A 19513-nucleotide genomic window follows, 5' to 3' on the forward strand; every position below is an offset into this window, starting at 1 on the left:
GTGAAAGGACAACAGGTCCTAAGGAGGTCCTGAAGTGGAGATTGCTGATAAATACATGAAAAATAATCTCTGAATCAATGAGCTAAACTTCTCTGAGGAATCTTAATGCTATAAAGAGAAGATTATTGAGCCTTGATAGCCATGACCTCAGACACAGCCACAGTGGGGTGCTCTCTCAGGCACACAGACCTCACTCTCTTTCATGGCAGACACAATGCCGTAAGAAGATTGTGGAGTTAAGGCAGATATTGAGTTAGCCTTCTCTATTGAATTTAGTTTTTGCACTTTGGAGATAGTTTCTTCTCCATGGTAATTCTTTAGTAATGCTGCTCCACTTGGACCAATTTAAACTGGAAGGAAAAGATTTGCCTGTGACAGCTTTGCCTCAGTAGGACAGAAGGTCCAGATTTATATCTTTACCTTGTATTTTTGTCTGGAGGGCTTACACTTTCATCTGATTGTGCTCTCTCTTGTGAAATTCTCTCCATGCTTAAAATAGAAAATGCCACTAACCCTAGGACTGCAGATAGGGCCAGAGTGCCTCCAAACAGCAGCCTTCTGTGTTCACTCTCCCTTATACCAACCCTGTGTCTTCTCTATCTCTGCTGCAACTATTCACCCCTTCTTGCACTTTGCTCTTGTGCTGTATCCTTGCATGTAGGCCAGCTTGAGCAGCTGGAAGCTTGACTGCAACCTAACCCCATTTTAAATCATGCCCAAGATTCAAGAGTCAGATCTGTTACTGCTCTATGTTAAAGCATAGATGGAAGAGACATCAGCAGCTATCACTTGTGGCCCAGGAAGTGCAATGGCAAGGCAAGTGGGATGGATGGCTCCTCCCCAGGTGAAGGGCTTCATACCCAGCTCAACCCTCCCCTACCGCCCAAGCCATGCAGCAGGCTGCCTGGAAGCACGGCACTGCTCATCATGTTAATGTTTGACTGCTGTGGATGGGAAGGGGAAAGGAAGTCAAAGGCTCACAGGACAGAAGAGATGGACAGAGCAGGCCTTTGAGGAGGCACAGCTTTGCAGCTTAGCAGTCAGCACATAACCTTGGGAAAAGTCAGTTTGGAGTTGGGATCACTTCCTAGACACAATGTTAAAAAGCTGTTACGTAAAACCCAGAAACCATCCCGGGGCAAGGGGCAGGACTTGAAGTTTCTCTTGCTAACCCTGTGCTCAGCTTGTTCTTCCCTGCGTCATCACTGATAGCTCTCCTGTCTCCGTGCAGTAAGGTGCCCTTGCCAGGATATCTGTCATTTTCATCAGTTCCCATCACTCAGCTCCTCAAAACTTCCTACTAGTGTCATTTAGGCTCTCTCCTTCTCGTTGGCTCCTTCTAGCTGCTAACATATACCAGCAATTTTCACAGTCGCCTGCTTTCCATCTGTTACAGTTTCACTGACGTTTTTTTGTCTGACTTCCTCTATGATCTCAGCTTGCTTTTGTTGAAGTTATACACTTTTCCATCCTTGCTGTGAATTTTTTGATTTTTAGACATCAAATAAAAAAATATCTCAACAGTTCTTAACCACATTTTCACCCTATTTCAGTTGCTTCTCACAGATGATTCAATTCATATCAGCTTTCCGTTTGGTGACTTTAGAGGTACAGAGATGATTGATTGGGATTTTTTCCTCGTGGTATATAATGAGTATAATCCAATCATGCTCTCTTGCACCTAAGTATTTCTTAACTTCCAGCACGTGGTCAGTCCTTAAGCTGCAGCGCTCCCAGCTCTGGCAGCGACACTGAATTACAAAACATCCTTTATAATTTTAGAAAGTTCTGGAGTTGTGCTGCAGTACCCCAACACAAGTCTTCCTGCACTTGCCAGTCCCTCACCAGCCTGCCTGACAGCTCCCCTCACAGAGCAGCAGGAAAGGAGCTCCACTTCCAGTTTGTTGTGTGATTTCCCTGTCCTCAGCCAAGGGGATGTGTGTTGTGTGCTGACCCTCTGGGCTGTGAGCTCTCTGCTTCAGTGTCGCCTCCCTCCACTGTATAAGTGGGCAATGGAACTTTGATTCTAGCATTTGCTGTGTTTTCATGCTTTCAAATCATCAGCACATTCAAGTTGTACAGAGCTTTTGGATTTTGGTGGAAGAAAGGTCAAGTATATGAGCAGTCCCAGGTCTTTGTTTTTATGATTTGGGCACGTGGCATCTGTAACTAGCAATTTGAAACGACTCTTCTCTTTCAATCCCTCAGTGTCTTGACCTCACATGGAGTTGTCAAATTTTTAATTCAACTCGTGGCTAAAAGCTTCTTGTTCTCAGTGGCTGAATGGTTAGAAGGCATTCCAAGACTGCCTGAAAACAGTTGCATTCAGGACCGTGCCTTGGCAGGGAACATCTCAAGTCAAGTATCCCTCATGGCCCTGTCTCCTGAGTCCACACTTGGTATGCCTACACTTGAGAGAGGAGCTGCAGGCCCTCAGGGTTCTCTTTCATCACTAAGGACGAAGGCAAGAGATGCCAAGCAGTACCAGAAGAGCCAATTACAGTGCTATGAACAACAGCAGGTCCCCTAATGCCTTGGATAAAACCAGTGATTCGACAATTTGCAGAAGAGGACAACTGAGGAAACTCTGTAGCATACAGTAGAGATCTTGAACAGTTTTAATTAGGATGATAAAAGAAATGAAGCATTAAGTGGGAAGGAAAGGTGCTGAAGGCTGCAAGAAAAGCATTGACCGCTTTACAGGTAACAGTGGTTCTGAGAAGTAGGCCTAGGAGTCCAGAGAAAAAGGAGCAGGGTTCACTGAGAGGTCTATAATGGCACTGAGGAGCCTTCAGAAATAAATGGCAGCTGATTTCCCACAGATCGATGATTTCCTGAGACAGACCTCATTCTGAAGCAGTGAACACAAAAATTTACATAGAGTACTTTTTACTGAAGTGAAAATTGAAACAGCTAAACTGTGTTTATGCATGTGTATGCATATGTATCAGCTTTCTTTCCTCGCTTGACATGATTGCAAAAGAAATTTCCATCCTGACTTTTCACACCCACATGGGTACAGGAAGAAGAAATTTAAAGGTTGCTTGAATTTATGTATCCACTGTGAAATTCCTGAGTACTGAAAAGTACATGTTGGTGAAGAGATATGAGTGCTATGTAATTTACTGTGTGAGTGCTTCCAAGTGAAATGTTACTGTACATCACATAACGCTTTTTACTGAGTGGGAGTTCACCTTGCTTATCTTTGGCCAAAGTTTTGCAGTGCCATTTGCCGTGCCTAATCTACCCTTTATCTTAGCTAAGTGGTGCTATAGAAGCAATAGTTGGCGCTCAGAAACACCTAAAAAGCACAGAGCAGCTTCCTGTGTTTAAGACAAGAATGTAATTTTACTTATATAGTTATTTGTTTCAATTTTAATTTAATCACTGAAATCAAATAAAGATTACAGATAACTTCTAATAATGACCAGAATTTCCTCAATTAGGAAATGAACTGTGAAATTCTCAAAAGCAGGTTTACAGCAAGGAATGGAGGATATGCTCAAAAACCTCTGACTGAGACTGAATTCAATGCCAGAGATACTCAGAATGGGTTTTAAACCAAACAATTCACAAATGTTAAGTTGAATTTCATTTCCTTACTGGTTGGCATGACTGGCTTATCACCATGTCTCTGCATCTGCATGTGTAAGTGTAAATAAATGCATTTTCCTTGCTTTATAAATACAATGTCATAGATTTGACTTTTCTGCCTTGGGCAGCAAGCCCCACAGGCAATTGTATATGGATAAGACATGCGTCAAAGAAAATGTTTTTTAGCTCTCTTGAATTCAGTGTCAATTATGTCAGGCCAGCTCTTACTGCTTTAAATTAAAGCCATACTTCATCTCAGAATTAATTTAATTTTCTGCAATAAATGCACTTTAAAAAATCCAGCTTGGATTTGCCAAAGGATAAGGGTCAGCTATTCAAAGCATCTGAGGAATAACAGAAGAGTCATATTCAGGCAGCCTAAATTCCACTCAAATCACTGTGCTCAGGATTTCTTATCGAGCTGCTGTAAGTCTGTTGAGCACAGGGACTATTTCACTCTGGGACTTAGATGGAATTTAAATTCTGGATATTCAGCAAACTATTTCCCAATCCTTCATGTTATCCAAAGAAGTGACCCTAGCAAGACTTGATAGGCATTAAAGTGTAACCTGTTTAAACAAAGGACTCAATTGTCACTGATTTTCATTAGACTTAAAAGAGGAAAACAATCCATATATCTATTGAAAATGTACTTGGGTCTGCCCCCTAAAACAGTATTATCAGAAAGATGTATTTCCCTTGCTTTGATAATGCAAAGGAATTGTAGACCTCTTTGCTTCAAGAGACAAGGAAGGTAACTAACTCTTATCTGTCAAAGTTTTTATCTTTTAAAATAAAAACTTTGACAGTACAGAGTTAGTTACCTTCCTTGTGATGAATCATAGCCCAAAAAAGCCCTGTGGCCTCTACTCAAAAAAAAAACAAAACAAAACAAAAAAAACCAATCAAAATAAATAAACCAAATTCTATCAGTTTGGCATTCATCTCTGTTTCAAACAATTGGGAACAACAGCATCACATACCTTCTGGTCTATACCTCCCTGGCCATTCTAACTAATACTGGCTCAAGGCAGTATTTATTTCTTAGCTCATGAGATAATAGGTTATTGACTGACCTGTGAGGTAATAGCCAACACTACGTCTCACATAAGAAGCGACTGTGAGGATTGAAGTTTGCCATTGATTTTGTTTCCATACACTCAGGGGGACCATCTATATAACTGTCACATAAATAAGAAGAAAAGGCCCTTAGTAACACATAGGGACTTGTGAAGATTCCTCACTGGCATACACTTCAGATTTCTGTGGTTACATGAAAAAAAAATACTAAACTCACTGGTAACTTCAGTGCAGTTCACCAGATCTTCCTTATATTGAGCAAGGAAATAGAAAGAGTTGACAACCTGAAGTCCCGGACCTGTGCAACAATATTCTATATTCTACTTTTTCTTCATCCTGTGCTATTTGCCATCTCCTAACTGCACAGATTCTGAGGGCCCATGAGAAGAATGAAGTATCCGTAATGATATTTTAAAGCACTAAAAGAAAGCTGAGAGAGATTAAAATCAGAACAGTACTACTAGGTGGCATGTGCACCTTGTTTTTATTAAGTCATATAATGGGCAAAATATTAATATAAAATCCAAGGAGAACTTTAAAAGCTAATTTGCCTTAAGGTACAGAAGCTCATGAAAAGATGCTATTTTGTTCTTTTCAAACATCACAGGGACATAGCATTTTGGTTCTCTCATTTATGTCATTTAGGACAGCTAATGACTACATGACCCAAAGCCAGCATTGCATTGTCTTCATTGTACCTGGTACTGCCTTTCCAACTATTCTGTACCACCCAAACCATTTCAGATATAATCTCAATTACAGAAAATATTAGGATTCCTGAGGTGTAAATGCATACTGTGGCATGGCTGTCCTGCTCTGAAATAGCCGAAGAGTCTGTCTGCAATTCCACAACGTGAGCTGAGGGTGCTCATGTGCCTTCCACAGAACAGCCTTCAAGGACTGTGTGCAACATTAACATGCATGAACTGGGAAGAATGTCTCACAGTTTAATTGTGCACATCCTCTACAATCGCCAAGGAGGAACTAATGTCTGCTTTCTTTTCCTGTGAATTCAATACAGACCAAACAGCAACAGTAAGATCAAACCCCAAGCCCAGGTATGGGGCATTCATTATACAACATTGAACTTTTCAGCCACAGCTGGAGCAGATTGTGCTAATTAATGAAGAATTCTCAAATGGGTCCCTGCGATTTCACTGAAGCCAATCTTTTGGGGGAAAAATACTCTGCAGTGTCAAAAGAAATTGGATCCATTTTGTAAGAATAAATAAATTAAATGAAATATATAGAGTATTTCTAACTTCACTTATTGTCTCCTGTCCATTGATTCTCTCTGCAGAAATCTAAAACCACATCTTTTTAACTTAGAGGATCTTCCTATGAGACTCTTCTTAGGTTTCTAACAACAAATAGAAAAAAAATATCTCTTTTTGCTTTCTGATCTGGATTTAAACAAATTAAAGCCATAGGAAGAAACCTCCTCCATGCTTTGAAGTCTGGGCAGAAGCTGATATTAAAATCCTTGGGAAAAGAAAGGACCCAAAGAACTGTCAATCTAATGTGTGCTTCCTATTCTTTTAACACTATTGCAGCTTTAGCAAGTCCATGCAATGACGGTGATTTTATGACCAGCATCTGTTCGGTTCACCCTGCGTTTATCTGCGGTTGATGAGCACACAAAAAAGCAGCAGGTGTGTGAGGTGTACATCCCTTCTCAAGCCCAACCTCATTCTCTGAACGCATATAGGAGAGTACTCACTCCAGAAAATAGTAAACCAGAAATAGTAAAGAGTATTATTACAGCTTCCTTGGTAAGTCAAAAGGAAATGACCAAAAAATAAAGCATCTGAGTCTTCACAGAGTGTGAGAGCAGCCAGGCTGAGCGATGGGATTTGGTGCCAGCCAGCTGCACCAGCAAATACTACTCATTTCAGCTTTGTGTTCTTCTAAATGAAAGGCACATTTCTGATGTTTTACATCGTAGAAGCAGCAATGTTTGCAGAGCTAAAAAACTTAACATGTTCAGGTAAAGTTTATCGGACGATAAACAGGAAAAAAGCACACTGCAACAAACAGAAACAAACTTGTCATTCTTATCAGCAAAAAACATATTTCTCTACATACTACACTAGCTGCTTTTCGTATTTCCAATAAGAGGCTATTATTTTCAACTGGATATCAGACAGTACAGCCTGGATATTTTTAAATACTCACAATTGCAAACCTAAAAGACATCGGCACGGTGAGGAAGCTTAACAGCGATAAAAGGAACCTAAGTGGAAAGGTAGAACAGATGAGAGCAAGCAGTAATGCTTTGTGTGATACTAATCTCACTTTCAAACAGCTCCTTGTCTCTGCAAAAAGGTCACTGTGATCGTGGCACACCCAGCGGAGCAGTTCGGTGCTGCGGGGGCACGGAGCACTGCGCTGCTCTGGAGACCAAGGAGTGCTGATAGCACTTGCCTCATCAAGTGGTATTTTCACACTGAGAGAGGTTCTACGTAATGCCACCCTAATTCAGAAGAAAAGTAATGAGATCAAGCAAATGAGCTGCTGCAAAAACCTGCATTTTTCCCAGTGCACACTCATTAGATCACTTTTTTATGTAATTAATGACATACCATTTTGTTTACCAAACGTCGATGTGTAATTGCTGGCTATTAACTCCTGTTAGCTGAAAAAGATCCAATGATCTTCTTAGAGGAACAGAATTTTCTGTTCCTTTATTATGACGTTGCAGCAGCCATTGCAGGATGAGTATATGACAACAAAGCAGAGAGCAACAACTGCCAAGTGCATCAGCTTAAATCCTAACACTAGTAATTTTCAGATAAAGAGGAATAGGTCTTTTCTTTAATAGTTTGGAATCAACTTGGCAGATCTAAATAAATTATCCTTAAAATATAACTTGACAAAAGGAATTATATTTAAACAAATAGTTTGCCTTATCCAGGATTTTGAAATTCTGCAGTTTAAGAGGCCCAAAGATAACAGTGATTACAAGTGGAATATCATTAGTAATAAAATCTCCTTTCTAGGGGGTACCCACAGGTGAGCTCTGTCAGACTGAGGGCAGTTTCCCGTTCTTTGGGTTGCATTTTTTTCCCTCCACAAAGACTGAAGTTCTCCAAAGCAGTGCTGAGTCCTGCTGTGCACAATGCAATCATTTTGACCACGGTAATAATTTGATAAACAAAAGTACTTTATTCACCAAGGACAGTTTATGTTTCAACCTCTCCCACTGCACTGCATATCACACGCAGCAGGTGGAATCCTCTGCTTTATTTATTACACGGTTTACCAATTTTAGCCAAGAAATTCCATAAATGTAAATGTACGTGTTCAAATGTCATTAAACTTGATGTGCAGTGGCATATACATTTCAATATTCTTTCTGAGTCCCAAGACATAGTCCACCTTTTGTGTCTATGGACTGACTTTAATGCCATCAATGGGCTTCACTGATTTACATCAACAATTAATTTTTCCAAGAAATTAGCTTCTGTGTGGGATTCCCCTGCATGAGAATGAAGACGACAGCAGAAATGCTGGCAGCAGACATGCAGTCTGCCACCTACTGAATTCTCTCTTCTTTCCCAGTTTCACCCAGTTCAGCACTCCTCCTGCAATGCACTGGGACATATCATTCATATCACTGGGATCATTCATAATGGGACAAGACCACATCTCTCCAGTGTCACCCGGGGCTCATTCTAGGAAAAGGATTTATCAGGCAGGACCTGGCAGGGGATCATTGAGATACAGCTCAGCTCCTGTGGTGGGAAAGGCAACAAAATTCTGCTTTTCTTTTACTCCTTGATTTGCATAATATAGGAGTAAGCAGGAGACCTTATTTTGCCAAGTTTTTCCATCAGTGCACTTCGGTGCCCAGCTGAGCAGCACCAGTGCCCACACAGATCTCTCAGTTAGGCTCAGGAATGCTGCAGCTTCCCATTTTATGTACTCCATGGACTGTGGCAAGAGCAAAACTGGAGTCTCCATTTCTATTCAAGTGCTGTATTTGCTTGAACAGACAACACAATTAATTCACTATCGCATGTGATTAGTAATCACAGTGCATACTTGCTGGCACATTGTGTAAAACATATCCTTAGCACATGTGCAGCTCACTGGGACATTGCTCTGCAGAGCTATATAGCTGCAAGTGGCTGGTGCCTTCTGCCCCCACTGAGGGTCAGTGGGGCTCTACTGGCTTCCAGGTACCTTCAGTGTGAACCTGGGGAATGCTGCATCTAAAAGTGCTGAAAGCTTCTGTCCTATGCTGAAGCACATGCAGTCACAATGTTCCTTAAGCTGCTGCTAATGGTCATCATGTGCTCCTAAACATCTCTCATAACTGCTCAGCTGTAAAATCACAAATACATTCCCTCACAGTACCACTCATATGAATAAACTGCTTACCTATATGGTAAGGTGATGCAGACTTCATTTAACCTCATCATCTTAAGGTAATATTATGATGATATTACAGTAATATAATGATCACGTTATGATTACCAGATAAAAGCAGACAATTATTACCAACCCAACGTAACCACATAGCCACTCTTTATAACAACTGCAGAGCACTAATACTTCTGCCGAGAGGGTTTCACCTGAGCACAAAGTGGGTGCACGCACACGTGTTCCTGCATACTAGGAAAAGAAATTCCAAATTCAGCTGGGGGTACCAAGGAAATAGCAGCAGCCAAGTACTGGAGAGGTCAGGCATACACAGTGAGTCGATCGATAAGAGCAGGGCTGGGCTAGGCTCAGTGATGTGCTCAAAGCAGGGAGAGCTAATTGAAGAAGCAGGACTACTGCTTGGCTGTGGGTGAGGCCCCCCCATAAGTGCTCATTATCTAGGGTCAGCTGCAAATCTGAAGCGTGGGGCATGAAAAATGAACCATGGTGAATGGTGGAAGCCAAGTAAGAAGAAAATAGCCAGCGCCTACTCACAAAAAGGCACAGATCTTGCAGAGACAGCTGTTATCCTATAGTACCTTTGAAAATCCTTGCGCATATAAAGAGAGTGCACTGCCCTGAGTGCTTGCATTGCATAGATGCAAACTTTTTTTACATAAAGTTTGAGTCATGGCTGCACAGTCCCAGTTCAAGGATCAGTCAGCCCAGGTGGGCACACAGCCAGTACAGACCAATGCTGATGCTGTACAAAGTTAAGCCTTAGGCCATGCAGGGTTTGGGAGTGCAGTACATAAACCTTCTGTATATGAAGGAATTCAGAATCAGAGCATAAACTGCTACTGCCTGTAACTAGTAGAATTGCAGGTGGTTTGCTTTGCCCTTAACTAACAAAATGTTGCTACTAAAATATGCCTATGCTTTATATATGAACAAAAAGAAAGCATTCCAGTTATGTAGCATATCTATCAGTGGCTTTCCAGATGTGCACTGAGATGCAGCACCAACAGTGTAAGTAGCTTTTTTCTTCCAGAAAAACTGCCATGTAAAGTCTTTTTAGCAGCAATAACAACAACAACAACAACAATTGCAATACATGACATAATTGCCTAAGGAGCACAGCTTGCTTTTGGAGTCAGAACACAGGTTTGCAGAAGTATTAGTTGCTGTGAATCTCTCTGAGCTCCCTTTGCACCTGCTGTTGAGCAGTGGGCTCACAGTGCTACCACTGCCACAGTGGGAGTTACAGGTGGAAGCTACACGCTCTGTGTCACTCAAAGTCAGGCTGGACCAGGCTCTGAGCAACTTGATCACACTGCAGGTGCCCCTGTTCATTGCAGTGAGCTGGATTAGATGATCTGTAAGGATCCCTTCTCAATCTTCTTCACAGTGCAGTGACAGAGCACTGGCACAGCTGCACAGAGAGGTGGTGGAGTCTCCTCCTCTGGAGACGTTCAAGACCCACCTGGATGCCTACCTGTGCAACCTGGGGGTTGGACTAGAGGATCCCTAGAGGTCCCTTCCAACCCCTACAGTTCAGTGATTCAATTGTTTCTGTGATTCTGTGATATACACTCAATGGAGCTATCTGCAGGTTACATTTGCGGGTCCAAATTCACTTCTCGGGCTTGTGGACACAAACACTGCTTTAAGTCTGTAATAAGTCTGTGTTTGGGTCACTTTACTAGGTGTACTGGCACATCAGCACAGTGCGATGACACTGCTGCACTGTGCCTCACTCACTCTGAACAGCTTAGCACAGAAAGGCTCCTGAAAGAAACACCCCGAGTACTCATTTGCTTTGCATTGAAAAAAAAAATCAGACTGTTTTTGTTCTTTTTTGAAATGTAACCTGCCCTGTTTCCTGACAGAATCTAACCTAGGTTATTTGTCTTCTGCACCACAGGTAATAAAATGATTTGCCAGGATTTAATGGAAAAAATGTGTTTCTGTTTCCCATTATTTTTCGCTCTGCTGTACAATGCCTACGGCAAGTGGCCACTTAAACCTCTTCTGGAAACCACTTCTGCACACTGGCACCTGTGCAGTGCGCACGTGGGTGCTATAGGCAGAGCCCATCATGTTTCAGCTGCAGCAAGAAGTCAATGCAACGTGACAGTGGGGAGAGAAAGTGGATTAGAAAAGGTATTGCTTATCTAAAAGCCTTTTCCAGGATGAACAATGCCTTCTCCACTTGCAGAGGGCTCTGAATACTTGTGAGGGTGCACATGTCACAGCATCCCTCCCCTAAAATGCCCCAGGTCTGTCTTTTGTCTCTCAACACTTCATTATAAGTGGAAATTGACTGTGTCTTGCTGATACTGGGGTTCATCATGTTGCATAAACAGCACTGAATCTTCCCATGGAATCCCAGGTTGTGGAACGTGACCTAAATAGATATGAATGTTCTCTGAAAAATGTTTTCTGGCAGAGGACAATGTGCATTCTGAAGGTTACAAATTGCACCTAATTTTCTGTTTGAACTGCCTGATTTCTTGTCCTGAAGCTGTTGATTGCTTCAACTTTTCCAGTTCAGAGAAACCCCTTCTATGCAGAAGGAAAAGCAGCAGTTGTAAGCAATCAAAGACAGCTGAAACAATTCTTTTCATGGTTGCTTTTTATGCCACACTCTATTCCTGTTTCCTACTGTTGACTGATATTAGCATATGAGCCTTGGTCTCAACTTATATGCCAAGATCGCTCGTAAGCTTTGGTGCAGCTTCTTTTCTGAGCTAGGTGCTTATGTCACAAATTTGCCTCTTTGCCCACAGTATTGAATGGGACCACGACCCATTCAAATCGCCCTTCTTGCTGCCCCCTAGCCACCACCACCACCATGCAAAATCTCAGCAAGGTGTCAGAATGGTCATTTCTGCTGCATTTCTTTCAGGACCTGATGTTTTATAAGTGGCAAGAGTTTGTGGTTCAGAGCATAGGTCCATTCTATAGAAAGTTCTGGCAGCCCAGGATGGCTTCCGGCCCTTCCAGGATAATGAATTTAACAAAGCTTAAACATCTGAAAAACTAGGAATGAAAGAATGTAACTGTGCAAGAGCTTCGAGCACTTAATTGAGTCAGCTATGAGAGAGAAAGCCAGGCTCAGCCATAACCATGTAGGAGCTGGCATGCTGCTATAATAAAAGCAGTGAAGAAAGGGGCAATGAGATTCTTACATAAGTGCTACAAAAATTAGGAAAAGGAAGAAAAACTGGCACCAAATAACAGTTATTTGCTTTCAAACCCTGCCACAAAAATCTTGACTTAGCTTCTATTAAGCTAAGTCAATTTACTTTTATCCATTTCAGTTCCCCCATGAACTGGGCAATAATGAACAATATTCTCCCTTTACCTTTGGCATTTTCTGTCATGGAAGCTCCCACTCTATGTAATGCATGATGATCATATCCCATTTTATCATGCAGTAATTTTCTGTATTGCTGATTCAACTACATGATGCTTTGAAAACAAAAGTGGTGTGCCTCATCCCAAGCATGAAGGGAACGAAGTGTGTGGCTCCAAGATGCCACAAAAAATGTCCTAGTCATGGACTTACGGTTTCATTGCTGATAGGGTCTTAACTAAAGCAACTTCAGTACAGCAGTGTTCATAAAAACATTGTCTTGTGGCTTCTCAGTGAAAATCATAGGGTACTCAAAATGGTAAATTGGAAGGTACAAGCAATTACTGTCTTTAGAAAAATGCATCATTTTGAATGACAGTACATCAAAATAAAGGAGGAATCTGAAGCTGAATTCAGCTCCTATTGAAGACAGAGCTTTCATTAAGCCCTAGTGGAGGTTCAACTATTCACACATCTCTAACACCGTGCCACTGAAATGCTGTGGAAATTAATGGAGGGAAAAGCAAATACTTTACAGTCTACCCAGTATATGTAGCCTTTCAAATGTTAATATACCCCATAAAAATAACAAGGTAAAATCATAATCATATATTTTAAACAGGCTACAGGACCAGTTTCAAACCAGGGGAAATTAATCATCAGGGATAAAAGAAACTTGTCCTGATTTCTGTTTAAGAAAAGAAAGCACCACAAGAAAACAAAAGAGAGGAAAAAAGAGTACCATATCAAAGCAGTACAATGCCTTTTATTCACAGAAACCAGAAACGCTTTTGACTGAAAGGAATGAAAGATCCAAAGACTGGACTTCATTTCTCCCTTCAAATCCAAAGCATATCTGACACACAAGTGTGACACATCTGAACCATCCTGATGCCAGTGAGAAGTCTCTGACTGATTTCAGAAAGGCTTTTGGGTAGACCTCACACTGTGCTTCAAGCTTTTGTCAAGTTGCCTGGTGTTCAGCTAAGGGGCCCGGGGTCTGCAGCCATCTCAGACTCACGTGCCAACCTGACACTATTCCATCAATACCAAAACCATCACGTGAAGCTGGCTGGATCAGAAGGCTTTTTGGAGGACACGTTAACACGGCAAACTGAAGTGCTTAAATGCTCATATAAAGCTGTGACTGATAAATTCTAGCAATGGGTTCCCTGTTCAGCGGCATAAACAGACTGCAGTGGGAGGAAGAGATGTAAGCATTATCATTTCCCATGGAAGAATTTTCTTTTATGTTTTGTACAGATAGTTCCAGCCGTGTAAGAACAAGCCAAATGCTCAAGTGTACAACGATCTCCTAACATGTCTCACAGAAACTCTATCCTACCCTACCCTACCAGCAGAAGGTCACTCAAGACCTAGAGCTCAGAGGCAGCTCCCAGCACCGTGAAGCCCCTCTACCTAGGGGAAAACAACAAACTCCTCAGTCATTACGAGATGTTATCAACAGTACAGTTCAAGCTGTCACAGGATGCAAAAGAAAGCCCCAATGCAGCCTGTGGAGGAGGAACAGAATTCCCATTTTGGTTAGTACAGGCTGACCTTTCTATTTGTCATCACATGAAGTAGTCCATCCATTTATGACAAAAACTTGTTTAATGAACTTTTGGCTATGAGGTTTCAGATCTAAATATGTTTGTTCAGGTTTCACCTTATGTAAACAAACCCTCAAGAGCGTGAGCCTCTGCAGAGTACACCATGTTAATGAGAAAGGCTGTTTACACTGACTTTCATAGACAGTTTGAAGGAGGAGAATCCGGCCTGATGGTGAGATGTCTGTCAAAACAGTGGTAACCAGATGGTCTTTGTCCTGACTTCTCATGGCTAACAACCCAGTTGGCTTAGGAAAATTGAAGATATTTCCCTGAAACCCAAGTCTCATCAAAGTTAAAAAATAAGCCCTGCTTTTGCTGCTTTTTTCTGCCTACCTTACATTAAGTCACTTACTATCATCTTTAAAACCTGAATATCTAGCCATATTTAATCACTGTCTAGCTCCCAACAGTATGACAACTCAGCATCTCATATTACTACTAAGGCAGGGAGACAGATCATACAGGATTGACTTTAGGATGGCAAGAAAATAAGCCCAGGTGCCCAGCCAACCTCCAGGGAGGACATACCTGGGTCTCTTGCCCTCTCTGTAATGAGCAGGAGGTTTGGGGACACTTCTCCCAGCCTCTCCCACATTAGGACCATCAAGTTGATTGCAAACACACTGAATTTTGGCTGCTCAGCATAAGCCAGAACATGTCTATATTTTTTAAACGTCTGACATCTGACTTCAATTAAGCTTATCAGCATTAATAAAATACATTTTGCACTCTCTGAGTAAAGGGATTTCTTAATCTTTTATACCATCATCCGGTAACACTAAAAACTGATTTTTAAAAAGCACATTCATGTGTAAATCAGTCCTTTTTCATTTCCCTTAACTTTCTTGTGTAACCTTACTTCAATATTTTAAGTGTCTAACCTCTTTCTGAGTCGTAAATAATTCCTATTGGCATTGCTAACAACAAGCAGACAGAAGGAAGCAGGCAGTCACTGCCAAGGACAGGACATGCATCCCCGTGCTGCACTGAGTTAGAGGGCTGGTAATGAAAGACAGAGCCCTCCACGCTATGATCTTTAGTTTGGATCTGCAATATTCAGTCCAACCTGTGGTTACAGGTGGCAATCAAGTGGCAATTACCTGGTTGTTTGTCTGTCTGTCTCAGTGATTGCTGCTCTCCTTGGCATCACCAGTGGACAGGTGTTCTGCTTGCTGGCAGTAGCTACTTTCTCCCTTGATAGCACTCTCAACCATTCTGTTAGAACTGAAGAAATAATTCTGCCCTTCTCCCAGGCTCTCTTTTCCCCAAAGGCCCATGTCATTCTCATAGGATAACACTCCACAATGCTAGTTATACATCTTCCAGTATGCTTTTGCTGTCTGCCTTTTTCATCTACCCTAATACTGAAAAAAGAATTCCTTTAGTGGGAACTGGAGAAGAGAAACATCTTTCTGATTAGAGATTATTTATGGTTTCTGGCTCTCACAGTAGAGCAGTGACAAAAACCCAAGCAATGGGGGATGAAAGCTCTCCAACTTCTTTACGCCCATTAATTCTCAGTATCCCCCAGCGACCCTGTGAAGTCCTTATGGACTGCGGACAAAGCAAAAGACGTGCTCCAGTTTGAGACAGCTGAGCCCAAGGATTGTGTCAGCCCCAGAGGAACACCAGACCCTGATGGCATTGACCAACCTATCCCTGTCCACCCCAGGTGGGCACCCAGCTGAGCCTGGTGCTGCTCTGCCCACGTGTGGAGGATTTTGCTGTGCATCCCAGCCAGGCTGTGGCTCGGGGCGATCCGCTCAGCACTGACAGCCTAAACAGGGGAAGCACAGAGGATATTCAGATCCTTTCACTCCCACTCCCTTTGGCCTTTCCTGGGGAAAAACAGCTTTTGAAGACCACTCAAACTGTCCATTTCCTGCTACTGCTGAATATGTTTTCAGAGTTTTATTTTCCCGATCTTTGTCCAGTGAAATCTACAAATGCACCAGCGTGTTGCTTGTCACTCAGGTCATCAGCTGAGAGAACGTCACACAATAAAGAAACATAAAATGAAGCAGCTGCAGTGTAATTTTCTAACATGTCTATTAGACATTTAGTCATTTTGAGCAGCTCATACCTCTGTTCTACTGTGTCAGCTGGCAACTTCAGATGTCTGGTAATTATATTCTTTCAAAAGATATAAAGCCTATAGCTCTCATTAAAATATTCATGGCAAAAAAAGATTTCAATCAATTGGTGAACTGCTACTACAGTTAAAACATAAATCACACCAGTGCTGTGGTGTGGGAGAACTCGACGGACCTGCAGTAATTGATGAATAAATACAAAGAACATGAACACTGTGATGAGCTTGAAGTGGCCAAGGGATCCTTCTGTGTAAGTGAGAGCCTGCATACAGATAAGTCTGCAAAGCACAGAAAATTAAATAATAATAATAATAATAATAAAAACCCCACCAAATTATGAACTACCTAGCTCAGCTCCCTCTGACATCTTACAGCTCACACCATGGAAATCTTATTTTCCCTACAGGAATGGCAATCACTGCTGTACACGCCCTTCACATCAGTCACAGCTGGCAACTACCTTGGGAGCATTAATTAGAGCAGCACCACGCATTTAAGTTAGAAGAACCACCTCATTTAAAGCTTTTCTAGACTAACATCAGCTTGTTCTGGAGAAGCAGTCTCTTACATTTATTTGTAAGGAATAAAGAGGACGCCACATCCGAAAGTTAACTTTTCCATGATAAAGCACAAACAGTTTCACATGTGACCTGCCTTGCTGGGAACTGATGTTCTTCCATAGCTGCACATCCTTCTCCCTGAATTATTTGTACTATTTGCTACAAGAGTGGCCCAAATTAAAGGCAAAAAAACATGCACAAAGCCATTTCCTGGGGCTGATCAAAATCTCAGTGAACTCTACACAGTCACTTCACTGACTCCTGTTGTTTAGCTCAGACTTCTGGAAAAGCTGCTGCTGGGATGCATATGCAAATTACCTGATTCAGCAATCTTAAATAAATAAATAAAATAAAATGACCCAGAAACACTGTCCCCCATCTCCCCACTCCTCTCTCCCTCCCCAGAAAGGAAATTACTTTCATTGCTGCTTTCCATCAGCATTACAGATGTCTTCATAAACAAGGCTTTACCCAGCATGTAGCCTTCGGTATCTTAAATAGTAGTTTAAAAATCCCACTATCTTTATCTAATTTAGCCATCCACCAGATCATAATGATTATAGATCATTTCTATTCTCACATTAACCTTGGGGAGCATTTAGATACTCTTGGGTAAATGCTCATAGGACTACGGAAATCTCTAATTTCTACATCAGCAGAGGGCTTTGCATGCTTGGTTAAGCCTGGAACTGCCTGTTCATAATTTGTTTCTCCAGATGAATATTTATTTGATTCACAGCCTGTTTCACAGATGCTTTTAAATGTTTTGTCAGCAAGAAGCCTGCATGCAGATAAACCCCTATTTTGCTTTCCCTTGTGTTATGAGTAACCCTCTCCATTATTTGACTTCCCAGATCTGATTTAAGCTACAGATAGCACCTAAACTTAGATATATATATATAAAAAGACCATTCATTTTGAGACTGTTATTTTGTTGCTAAAGAGCAAATATCTGCTGAAATATTGCTATAAAAGCCATTTCTTGCATCTCTTTTCACTTTGAGTGGCCACGGCCAGTTCCTGACTCCAAATACAGCTGGGTTATTACAGCAGACAGAAGGAAATTTTTAAGAAGGAAAGCTGAGCTGTAAAACTAAAAAGATCAATAAAAGTGAGAAAAGGCAGAAAAAAAAATAAGAAAAAAAAGTAAAAGACAAATAAAATGAAACAAGCCCTTAAAGAGTGATGATATGGCAGTCAATGGAGTTACACCATGCCTGGCCACCCCAGCAAAGCCATGCACAGAGCCAGCCCTACTCAAGCAAATCATTCAGCTACCAAGATAAACTAGAAAATGAGTTGTTCTGACCAAAAAATAAAAGAAAAAAAAAACTATTTTTATGTCAGCTTTGATCGGTGAACCTCTTTCTCTGATTTTTCTCTGCTTTCCACTTGTGTTATTCTTCAGCTGCTCCATGGAATCAGAGAACCACAGAATCACTGAGGTTGGAAAGACCACTACGATCATCTAGTCCTGTGGCTGCAGGTCTTCCAGTACAGCTGAATTACCAGTGCTGAGCACTTGCTGCTGAGCTGAGGGCAACATAATATGAGAGCGTGAAAGTCCAGGGCTCGAGTAACTTCTGCTGCTACAAATTACTGTATTAAAGAACACTCATCACTCAGAAAACGCCACGAATCAGCATCATCGTGGTTTAAATGGATGAAAATTATAGGTTCAAATTTTAATGCATTTCTCAATTTATGACAAGAAACCCAACATTACTCGTGTCCTGTACGTAACCCCACACAGAGCCGTGCAGAGATCTGTTTGGAGAATGACTATAAGTAAAGCTGTCAGAAGGCTGTCCCCACAGGGACACTTCTCAGCCACAGTGACAGCAGCAATGCTCGATTTTCAACAGCTTTTTTGCCCATAAACACAGACGTGACTTTGGGCTCATACAAAGTGCGGATGGGCAGAAGTTGTAGCCAGGTCCTGTGGTGCCATTTATCCTTGCCACTACATCCTCAGTGGTTAAGCAGCAGAGACCCAGCTGCGTGCCAAAGCAAGGGTAACCCTCAGGAGAGATTAACATGTGCCTGAAGTTATAGCTGCTCAAAGGCTTAATCCTGCTCCCAGCGAGTTCGATGCAAGCTGCCTCACTTTGCTGAAACCCTCCCTAAAGCCAGGGCAGCTGAATTCACATTGCTGAGGCTCCCATGTCCCCATCATAAAGCAGTCAGCAGAAAACTCATCAATGATTGGGGAGAGGTGCCTCGGTGCCACACACCACATACTGCATGGGATGTACCCAGGAACAGCAAATACAGATTTGGTGCTGCTTTAGTAGGTGTAAATGTGATTTCATATTTATATTTATAACCAAATATAATGAAAGAGGAAATATGGAAAGGAATGCCTATTTAAAATGTGAATAGTTGCTCACTCTATCTGGATTTGTAATCAGACTTATCTATTTAATTTCTCCTACAGAATGCTTTGTAATTGTACATGTCTCAGATTCAAAGACAGCTGAACTCAGTTTATTAACCTGGTGTTTCAGTGATTAATGCCAATACATTACATGGAATATGCAAAAGCAGGAACTAGAGATAGTTGGGAAGGCTGATACAAACGTTAGGACACGTGGAAAAGACTTCTGAAAATGCAAGGAGAAAAGCTGGAGATGTAAAGCTACTGAAAATGTGAGGAGAAAAGCAAAGCTGAACTCGCCAAGAGAGATGGGCAAAGAACAATGTACATCTGGTAATCCATGAGATGAAGATGAACGATCAGCAGCAGCATGTGTGATTCCCAAACACTTGATAAAGAGCTGGCAGTACTTAAAGGCTTCGGGAATACGCACCCACCGATCATACACAGATGGGTGGGTGAGGAGTGCACTT

The sequence above is a fragment of the Cyrtonyx montezumae genome, unplaced genomic scaffold (genome assembly GCF_038088225.1).
Source record: "Cyrtonyx montezumae isolate F1298 unplaced genomic scaffold, pur_monq_1.0 scaffold_16, whole genome shotgun sequence".
Classification (NCBI taxonomy): Eukaryota; Metazoa; Chordata; class Aves; order Galliformes; family Odontophoridae; genus Cyrtonyx; species Cyrtonyx montezumae.